Below are 10160 nucleotides of genomic sequence, written 5' to 3'. Positions count from 1 at the left end.
GTAAATTTACATGACAGAGTGGCAGAAACAAACATATATGCTTGTATTCGATGATAGTGCACACTTTGTAAGAAAGGCTACAATCCATTTTCGATTTGAATTGTATTTCCAGTAATTATGTATATGTAAATATGTATAAAAGACGGAAAAAATACTCAATTCAGATTTCAGTCGACCTTGTCCAAATTGACGAAACTTTCGTTTGACGCCTGCCATCAGATTTTGTACAGTCAGCTTATCCACTTTCTTCGCCGCAGAACGTTAGTTTGCAGTGAACTGCTTTTCGGTGCTAACAGTTTCTTGGGTCTCCTTAAGGTTCTGCTTAACTATCGCCCAATGTTTTTCGTTTGGGCAAAGTTCTGGTGTATTGGAAGGGTTCTTATCCTTTGGCACAACCTGAATGTGGTTAGCGGCATACCACTCCATAGCTATTATTTCCATCAGAAACATATTTCAACACTTCATATTCAGAAACATAATTCAACACTTTTACAAAAAATATTTCCCAGGCAAAGTTTTTTTTGCAAACCTTATCTGCTTATATGAGCCATTTAGATTCAATTCCCTTAATTTTTTGGGTACAAATGGATCGATTTAATCATTAAGTCACATTATTTGTTGAGTTTTTGAGCATTTTTTTGTAAATTAATCATTAAGTTTAAGATTATAATTTGATTTATTTCATGTAGCTGACCATAAAATTTCATGACCCTGCTTAAAAAATGGCGCGTTGAGACGTCACGAAATTGAATCGCTCTAAAATCAATTTAAATCAAAATTTGAAAAAAAACCAAAAACAGCGATTTGTTGGTTGGAATGTAACGATACTTTTCTGAAATTTTCATAAAATTTGCTCGAATTTCAGAGCAGAAAAATGTGGTTTTGTAAAAAAAACTGAAAAGTGGAAAAAAAGGCGCGGTTTGACTTCACGATTTCTTTTGCTTTTATTTTGATAACTATTTGTTCATTAAAAATACTTTTGATGTCAAATTGTAACAAATTATATTTGGAACTTAGGGGTATAACTTATTTCAATATGCGATATGAACTGTAAAATCTACAAACAATATACCAAAAAAATTGTTTTGCAAGCGTTGTGACGTCACGCTGGAATGGGTCATATAGAAATTACCATAGTTTAGGCTATATATAAACCGAATGTTTGTGATCCTGTTAGAAAGTGTTTTTTTTTTTTATTAGTTGATCACCCAGGTGGTAAATCCTTTTTACGGATTGCATTCCAAGGCACGGCGAGCGACCGAGTCCCCCCAGTATGCTACTCTGGGTCCATGGGTGCAATTGGACGACTCATGATACTAAGTACCCCTACCCCTGTTAGAAAGTGTTGAAGAGTTTTTCACGTACACATCTGTTAAATCACTGGCGGGAGCGACAATAGTTTATTGATAAATTCAACTGCTTATAATGTTCGTAAATAAATAAAAAATTTATCGTAAATCCAAACAGCATGAAATTAATTAATATATTCGATAAATTTAGGCTGGAAGAAATTTACGAAGAAGGGAGGAGATAATAAAAAAATAATTCAAACGAATAATGAACGCGAACAAATTGGGTGACAAAAGCAGAATTAGACATTTGTTCCTGCCTTATGGGTGGTCAGCAGTCAGTGATTAGCGCTTCAAACTTGAATCGATAACATTTTCAGCACGTTTAGCGATCGCTGATTTTTTATACGTTAGCGATTTTAATAGCAGTATTATTTTTTTTTAGTTAGCAATACTGAACACTTGTTATAAGTATAGCATAGCATAGCATTGGGTGACTACACACAAGATGTGTGCACATGATACATGCGGTACAACCAGGGCTCGGAATCGTGTAGAGAAAAGAACGAAATTGAAATTTCTTTTTATTCATCTCACTTCAATAAATTTGAATTTCGAGAAGTTCACTTCCACTACTCAGATGAAAGTGAATCCTCTCATATTCTCTGCTCGGGTGAAAGAAAGAGATTTAAAAGTCAACATAAGAGAATTGAACTGCCCGCAATCAGTGTCTCCATTTTCGACGTCAGAAGAGACTTTCAATGCAGAAAAACAGGCAGTAAATAGCTTACACACCCATTTTTTTTGTGAACAACCCCCCTCTCCACACCCCCCCCCCCTACTAAAACCAGTTTGTTTTTTTTGTTCTATATGCCAATTTTTTTAGAACATTTAATCTATGTACTAAATGCGTCTAATTGCCTTCATCATACAAAAGGAGAAAGATTTGAACATAATTTATTAAATGGTAATTATATTACAGTTATACGTTATTAAAATCGATTTTGATGAGAATTTTTCAACTGGTAAGAGTTAAATGACATACATGAAGTGTATGAGAGTGTATTTTCAAAACATTAATTCTTGTTAAATTAAATATTGTTTGTTTGTCAATGATATTTGAAATAAAAAAAACTATTATTACTCAGAGAGTGTAGTTTTTCACAATGACTCTGTTTTTAAGAGCCTCGTTTGAAAAAAAGGATGGGTTAAACATTAAAGCTTGTGCCACTTAAAAACGGGCTGCATACAATTCCCGATTCCTCCGTGAGCAGATACCGTACAAAATCTATCTCCTGAAGACATTTCTCCTTGTAAACTTTTCCATCCATAGCTGCTCCAGTGGTGAAAACTATTGTCTACTTTCAACAGCCAAATTTACTATTTCCAAATATACAATTTGGCTTGCCAAATCATAAACTTGCGAGCCAATTTATCCCGAAAACAATTTTCTTCCCGTAACCGACATTTCGAACATAAAAAAAATGGCAGCACCGAAGCGTTACACGCTGGAATACTGCTTTGCAACGCCGGCTGTTGCAAAATATGATAGAAATTTTGCATCTTAAAACGGTTAAAATATGGGAATTTCTTCACTTTAAAGTCGGAGGGTCAACCAGCAACACTCGGGTACCAAATTTCACGTTAAGCTGACCACCGATCGTGATACAAAGAAAACGCCGTTTTTGTATCTACGAGAGGATGTTCGACTAGCGGTCTCTGCAAACTTGTCCTGTAAATCTCAAGCAACTTGACTGTAGTGTATTCTTTCAAATCAGCCCTGTAGAACTTCTTAATTAATATTATTACAATTGCTGTGAACTCCATCGTTCTGAAATATGGTTTGATCCAAAGATTAAAAACTCGATTACTTATCATCAGACAATCAGTAGACATTACAGCTCAATGAGGTACATAGAGAGGTGGTGAGACAGGTCCTGTGCAAACGTAGTGGTAAAGTTTTTTTTCAGTAAACAAAGCTACCATGACTATGGTGACGTCACTACTGACCCAACAAAACGCCGTAGTCGGCTGTTAGCTGGTAGTTACCAAACAAACATTCGACAAGTAAGAAATGGTTATTTTTTCCATTCGATTCGGTTCCGAAAGTTCTAGAAATGTAAACAGGTTGATTGAAATGGTGATCTAACCGGTGTCAGTGCAAATTTGCAAGGAGTTTGGCGTTTTATAAGTCACATGATTAAGGATGATTGTAAGCTGGGATTGAAAAACTATATTAGGCATTTGTGATGCCCCGGAAGGTCCCGCGATGTCCAAATCGAATCCGGTTATGATGAACTGGCTAGATTTTAGCATCGGCAGAAAGGCTTTCCATGCCTTCATCGACGAGCTGTGTGCGAATAAGGAATTTACCAGAGCAGCTCTCATTGCTTGCTTCTATTTTCGCATTTAGCAGGTAAGACTCATTTTTTTTAAATATAAACCCTCAATTAATTATAAAAAACGTTTTCCCGAACAGACAATCGAAATACTGGGTCAAGGTGCGGAACAAACGTCCGACCCAAGTTCACTACTGCTGCCGTCGCATTGCCCGGGTTCAGCGCAGAGCGAATTGGGCTCTGGCGTAAACAGTGTGAAGCAGCCCGCACCCAGATCGATGACCCATATCTAAGGTGCATGTTCTCGTTCCTAGCGCATGAAGAAGATGGGTTCGAAACCGTTACCAATGAAACGGAAATCTCCCTTTACGATCGAATGGCCTTTGCTTGCAAATTCCTCTCCGACTTGAAGCTTGCCGAATATCATGAAAGGGAATGGGCGACCTCAACGGTCTACTCCTAACCGGATCCAACGACGGTATTAAGCTGCTCCAAAGTCACCTAGACAAAACCGAAGACGTTCAAAATGTAGCACTGATAGCGGTCCCATTTTACACGACCGAAAATTGAGAATACATGTTTTAAAGTGAAACAAAGAATGGATTTTTTGAGTTTCCTAAAAAGGGTATTAAAATTCAAAAAGTAACTTTAAATTTGTCCATGTATTGCATGTTATAAGAATTATTTTAAAAAAAATCAATCAGTGTTCATATATGTAGAACACAAGTAAATCAAAGTTAAATTTTGAACTCAGAACTCTTTATTGCATACATTGAAATGTAAAATAGCTTCTATTATAATTTTTCAGTGGTGTTTAGTTGAAGACGACAATGAAACAATTAAAAATTAATCAAAAATCATCTTGACGAACGACACTGTGTCTTTTTTGTAGCTTCGAAACAACAAAAAGGAAACCTTCTATCATCAAACAAACTGTTTGTGAAAAAGATTCAATGCATAGTTTAGATCTAAAAAATGTTACAATTATTCAACAATCCATTGTATCTCCCTCACAATATACATTCGTGTTTCGAGTAAAGTATTTAAGAAAAAAAAAGAAACGTCGAGAGCAATAATTAGTTTTCAGATGTTTTGAAAAGTTTATCACATCATTTTACCTTTCTTTTGAATTATCAGACCAGGTAACACATAACCCGCAGAATTTAACAAAAAATGACTTTCGCTTCAACTTTATCCGAAATGGATTTGATTTTTTTTTAAATAGATTTGATTAAAGCTTCTCAAATCCAGTCCTCCTGAGCAATAATTAAATTGAATACAGGTAAATCATTATTTAAAAAAAGAGGTTTCATATCAATTTCCCTACCTGATTCTTTAATCCATGACTTTTTGATGGGACGATTCAACATTCTGTGCTTTTTGATCTCAATTCGATGCTATTGTTAATAAACAAGTTTTGATGAATTGATTCTTCCATCAAAAATTAGAACAATCTAAAATGATAGATTAATCTGAAAAAGGGTAACATGTTCTTTTGAAAGTTATATTACATTCTTTACCTTAAATAACAACAGCTAAAAGTTGCAAAATTAACTATAATTGTTAGAAGAAATTAATCAAAATTTCCTACATAATAAAATTTAATTAAACAAATGCTTAAAATAAGTATATTTTCCGTCGCATTTTTTCGACGAATTTGGTGAGTGACAACCAGCGTTTTCTGTTGTCCGACGAGCAGTCTGTTGTCTGCCAATTGACGACTTTTCCGATGGGGCACTCGATCCTGGAGGACGTCCAGTGTGATCTGCTGGTCAGCCGGGACTTCCATAGATTCTATTAGCAAAACCCTACGCCGGTGGAAAACACCTAAAAATTGGAGTGCGTCTTACGGGGTCTACTGCACAATTGGGACTTCTACCGATCCTAGTGGCAAAATCTGCGCTGCATCCGGTAGAAAGCAATCTAGAGGGGAACAAAATATACACAATATATAAAAACAAAACAAATTTTACAGTCTTACCCGTCGCCGTTTCTTTTTTGCTTCGTTGATCCAGTTTATATCGGAGGAAAACCTTCCGCACAAATTACGGAGTTTGAGACCTATTAAATACCTTAAGTTCCAGCCACTTTACCATTCCTCACAGAGAACATTCCTTCCTTCAAAATTTAAGAATATATAGATGAATTTTCCATGTGATTTGCATAAAGATTCTCACCTGAAGGAAATCGTGGAAAACTAAAAAAAAGCTCCGTTAGTATGGCTTTTTGAAAAGTTATCCCACATCCGAAAACTAAGCACGACGACATGGCTTGATGTTGAATATTTTTATAATATTAACGTGCCAACTGTTGCCTAGGTTATTCAAACGCCGTCAGTAGTGACGTAGGCATTGTTTATGTTTTCATGGTGATCTGCGCCACCTTAGTAAAAATTTATACAGGTTGATTACAGCTGACTCTACCAATTAACCAACTGACAGGCAGACTAAATTTCCCATGTTACGTCAAATGTAAAATCTAAAGTTAAATATTTCATGTAGATAGGCCTTCTAGGATTTCTTCACCAGTCATGCAAGAAACAGGCCAGGGAGAAGAATCAAACTGAGAAGCTCCCGTTGTTGTTTGTGTGTGAGTTCACGTCTCTAAAAAACGGCTGTCCGCGATGTAACGAGGTTCAATATCCATCAACTTGTCCAACCGAAAAATGCCCCCATAAAAGCTACATCTGGCTTGAAAGGCAGCTTAAAAACGCTAAGTTCTTAATACACACCTAACTATCTATCTACGGCTTTGTCCAAGAGGGGTCGACGTCATCGTCGTTTGATGGCGGAAAAGCCGATGTGTGTGCGCGGTCATTGGACAGGGGTTTGCCGCTTGACCGCTTCCCTCGGATGGACCTCTCTCTAAGCCGAATTTCTCCATTCTAAGCCTCCTCTTGCGGTAATTTTTTTTTTCGTGGCTGTCGTTGTTTTGTTTTTGAAGTTGTAGGTCTCTCTGTGGGTATTCAGATTCTGAACATCCGGAAGTGGTTCGTTTCGATTCGATTCGTTGGAATCAAATTGCCGAATTGTGGCCATCGAGTAGTGGAAAAGAGAGAGGGGGAGGAGCTTATCTGCATGGAAAAATCTCCGTTTTGGGAGCCGCCGTTTTTTTTGTCTAGTGAGAAACCTTTTATGGATTAGCTTGTAGCTTAAACTGTGAATTAGCTTAAATTTAACGAGGGGAATAGAAATGATAATTAAAACTAACTGAAAATTTGTGAAGAAAGAAAAGACTGATCTGGAAAACTCATGCGATCTAGTCTGAAGTTTAAAAAAATCGAAATGTTGTCAAACCTCAAAAACCTTGGAAATTAAAAACAAATTTCGTTATGTATACATTGATCTGTCCAAAACAAAAAAATATTTTAGAACTGCCTACTACGACGATTCACAAATTGTTTCAAATCGAAGTAAGTATCCAAAGTCAAAAAATATTAAGTCACCAAGTCAGCAAGGCTTGTTTTGTTCAATCGCTTTTAGTCTCACTGAAGCACACACTAGAAGCAAAACGACAAAACGACAAAACGACAAAACGACAAAACGACAAAACGACAAAACGACAAAACGACAAAACGACAAAACGACAAAACGACAAAACGACAAAACGACAAAACGATAAAACGACAAAACGACAAAACGACAAAACGACAAAACGACAAAACGACAAAACGACAAAACGACAAAACGACAAAACGACAAAACGACAAAACGACAAAACGACAAAACGACAAAACGACAAAACGACAAAACGACAAAACGACAAAACGACAAAACGACAAAACGACAAAACGACAAAACGACAAAACGACAAAACGACAAAACGACAAAACGACAAAACGACAAAACGACAAAACGACAAAACGACAAAACGACAAAACGACAAAACGACAAAACGACAAAACGACAAAACGACAAAACGACAAAACGACAAAACGACAAAACGACAAAACGACAAAACGACAAAACGACAAAACGACAAAACGACAAAACGACAAAACGACAAAACGACAAAACGACAAAACGACAAAACGACAAAACGACAAAACGACAAAACGACAAAACGACAAAACGACAAAACGACAAAACGACAAAACGACAAAACGACAAAACGACAAAACGACAAAACGACAAAACGATAAAACGATAAAACGACAAACGACAAAACGATAAAAACGACAAAAATGACAAAAATGACAAAAATGACAAAAATGACAAAAATGACAAAAATGACAAAAATGACAAAAATGACAAAAATGACAAAAATGACAAAAATGACAAAAATGACAAAAATGACAAAAATGACAAAAATGACAAAAATGACAAAAATGACAAAAATGACAAAAATGACAAAAATGACAAAAATGACAAAAATGACAAAAATGACAAAAATGACAAAAATGACAAAAATGACAAAATGACAAAATGACAAAATGACAAAAATGACAAAAATGACAAAAATGACAAAAATGACAAAAATGACAAAAATGACAAAAATGACAAAAATGACAAAAATGACAAAAATGACAAAAATGACAAAAATGACAAAAATGACAAAAATGACAAAAATGACAAAAATGACAAAAATGACAAAAATGACAAAAATGACAAAAATGACAAAAATGACAAAAATGACAAAAATGACAAAAATGACAAAAATGACAAAAATGACAAAAATGACAAAAATGACAAAAATGACAAAAATGACAAAAATGACAAAATTGACAAAAATGACAAAAATGACAAAAATGACAAAAATGACAAAAATGACAAAAATGACAAAAATGACAAAAATGACAAAAATGACAAAAATGACAAAAATGACAAAAATGACAAAAATGACAAAAATGACAAAAATGACAAAAATGACAAAAATGACAAAAATGACAAAAATGACAAAAATGACAAAAATGACAAAAATGACAAAAATGACAAAAATGACAAAAATAACAAAAATGACAAAAATGACAAAAATGACAAAAATGACCAAAATGACAAAAATGACAAAAATGACAAAAATGACAAAAATGACAAAAATGACAAAAATGACAAAAATGTCAAAAATGACAAAAATGACAAAAATGACAAAAATGACAAAAATGACAAAAATGACAAAAATGACAAAAATGACAAAAATGACAAAAATGACAAAAATGACAAAAATGACAAAAATGACAAAAATGACAAAAATGACAAAAATGACAAAAATGACAAAAATGACAAAAATGACAAAAATGACAAAAATGACAAAAATGACAAAAATGACAAAAAAGTCAAAAAATACAAAAATTACAAAAATGACAAAAATGTAAAAAAAAGTTTAAAAAATTGTAAAAAAAGCTGGCACGTCGTAGTCAATATTCAAGTTATAATAATGGTCGTTGAAGTCAGCGTTTGCTTTGTTTATTTTTTTTTGTCTCGTTAAATTACACACAAGTCGAAAAAAGTGAATTTCCGCGGGTTTGAGGTTAACTATCAGAAGCGAGTGCTTTTTATTAATTATTCCTGTTTCATTTTTTTGTTTGAATTTTATTCACCGTTGTTCGATGCGTGGCTGCTAATTTTTCTCTACCAGCTCCTATCTTCCATCCGAAACCCATGGTGGTGGTGTTCGAATATTGAATGTTAGTGGGTTTTCTTTGTTTTTCACCCGGCTTGCCTGGTTGGATGTCGAACACGGCCGCTAAACAAATGAGGGGGAGGGTGCTAATAACATTATTTACATTTTGGGCCCACGGTTTCTTTTTTTTTTTCGTCGTTCCTTTCTTCACTCCTCAGTGTTGCGGAGTTCCGCTGGTCATCGTCAGGGATTGGCAGATAGGTAGTCACGTTGACAAAGGGCTTGGGTGCCGTTTTTTCCACTTTATTTTGGGCGTATCAGCAGATTTCGTGGTGCGTTTTCATTGTGGCCACTGGCTGACTGACTGCTGCGGGTCGTAAATTATGAACGTAATTGATTTTGTGGGCCATTTTATTAGAGCTCTATTTTTCCCCATTTGCAGGTTAAAAGTTCGCATGTAGAGCATGGTAACAAAGGATTTGTTTTTCCTATGGCTATGTTTTTTTTTCAGGTGGAGATAGCGCGAGGTGGAAAGCAATGAAATATGGTTAATTAATCATCGAAACTGAGGGTATATCCACAGAGTAGCTGGGCAGTTGGCACTATTTTCGGAAGCCGTTGATGAAAGTGAACAATTGTTTACATGCAATACAACAGGGAATATTCAATATTTTACGGATACATGGAAGTTCCATGATGGAACGTATGTTAGAGCAAGTTCACTGGTGTTGAAAAAAAGTGGTAGAAATTTTGTCACTTTTTGCACATTTTGAAAATTTTCCCATGCAAAAACATTTTCAAGATCTGTCGCCTTCAAGTTTTTTAACAACACGTGTTGTAGTTTCGCATGCTGTGATGCAAAAATAGCAATATTTCTATCACATAAGGCTGAAATAGAAACAGTGCTGTAAAAAAATACAAAATTTTCAAAATGTCAAAATTTCTACCACTTTTTCCAAACACCAGTGAACTT

The sequence above is a fragment of the Uranotaenia lowii genome, chromosome 3, assembly GCF_029784155.1.
Source record: "Uranotaenia lowii strain MFRU-FL chromosome 3, ASM2978415v1, whole genome shotgun sequence".
NCBI classification, from domain to species: Eukaryota; Metazoa; Arthropoda; class Insecta; order Diptera; family Culicidae; genus Uranotaenia; species Uranotaenia lowii.
This window is presented reverse-complemented; position numbering follows the sequence as displayed.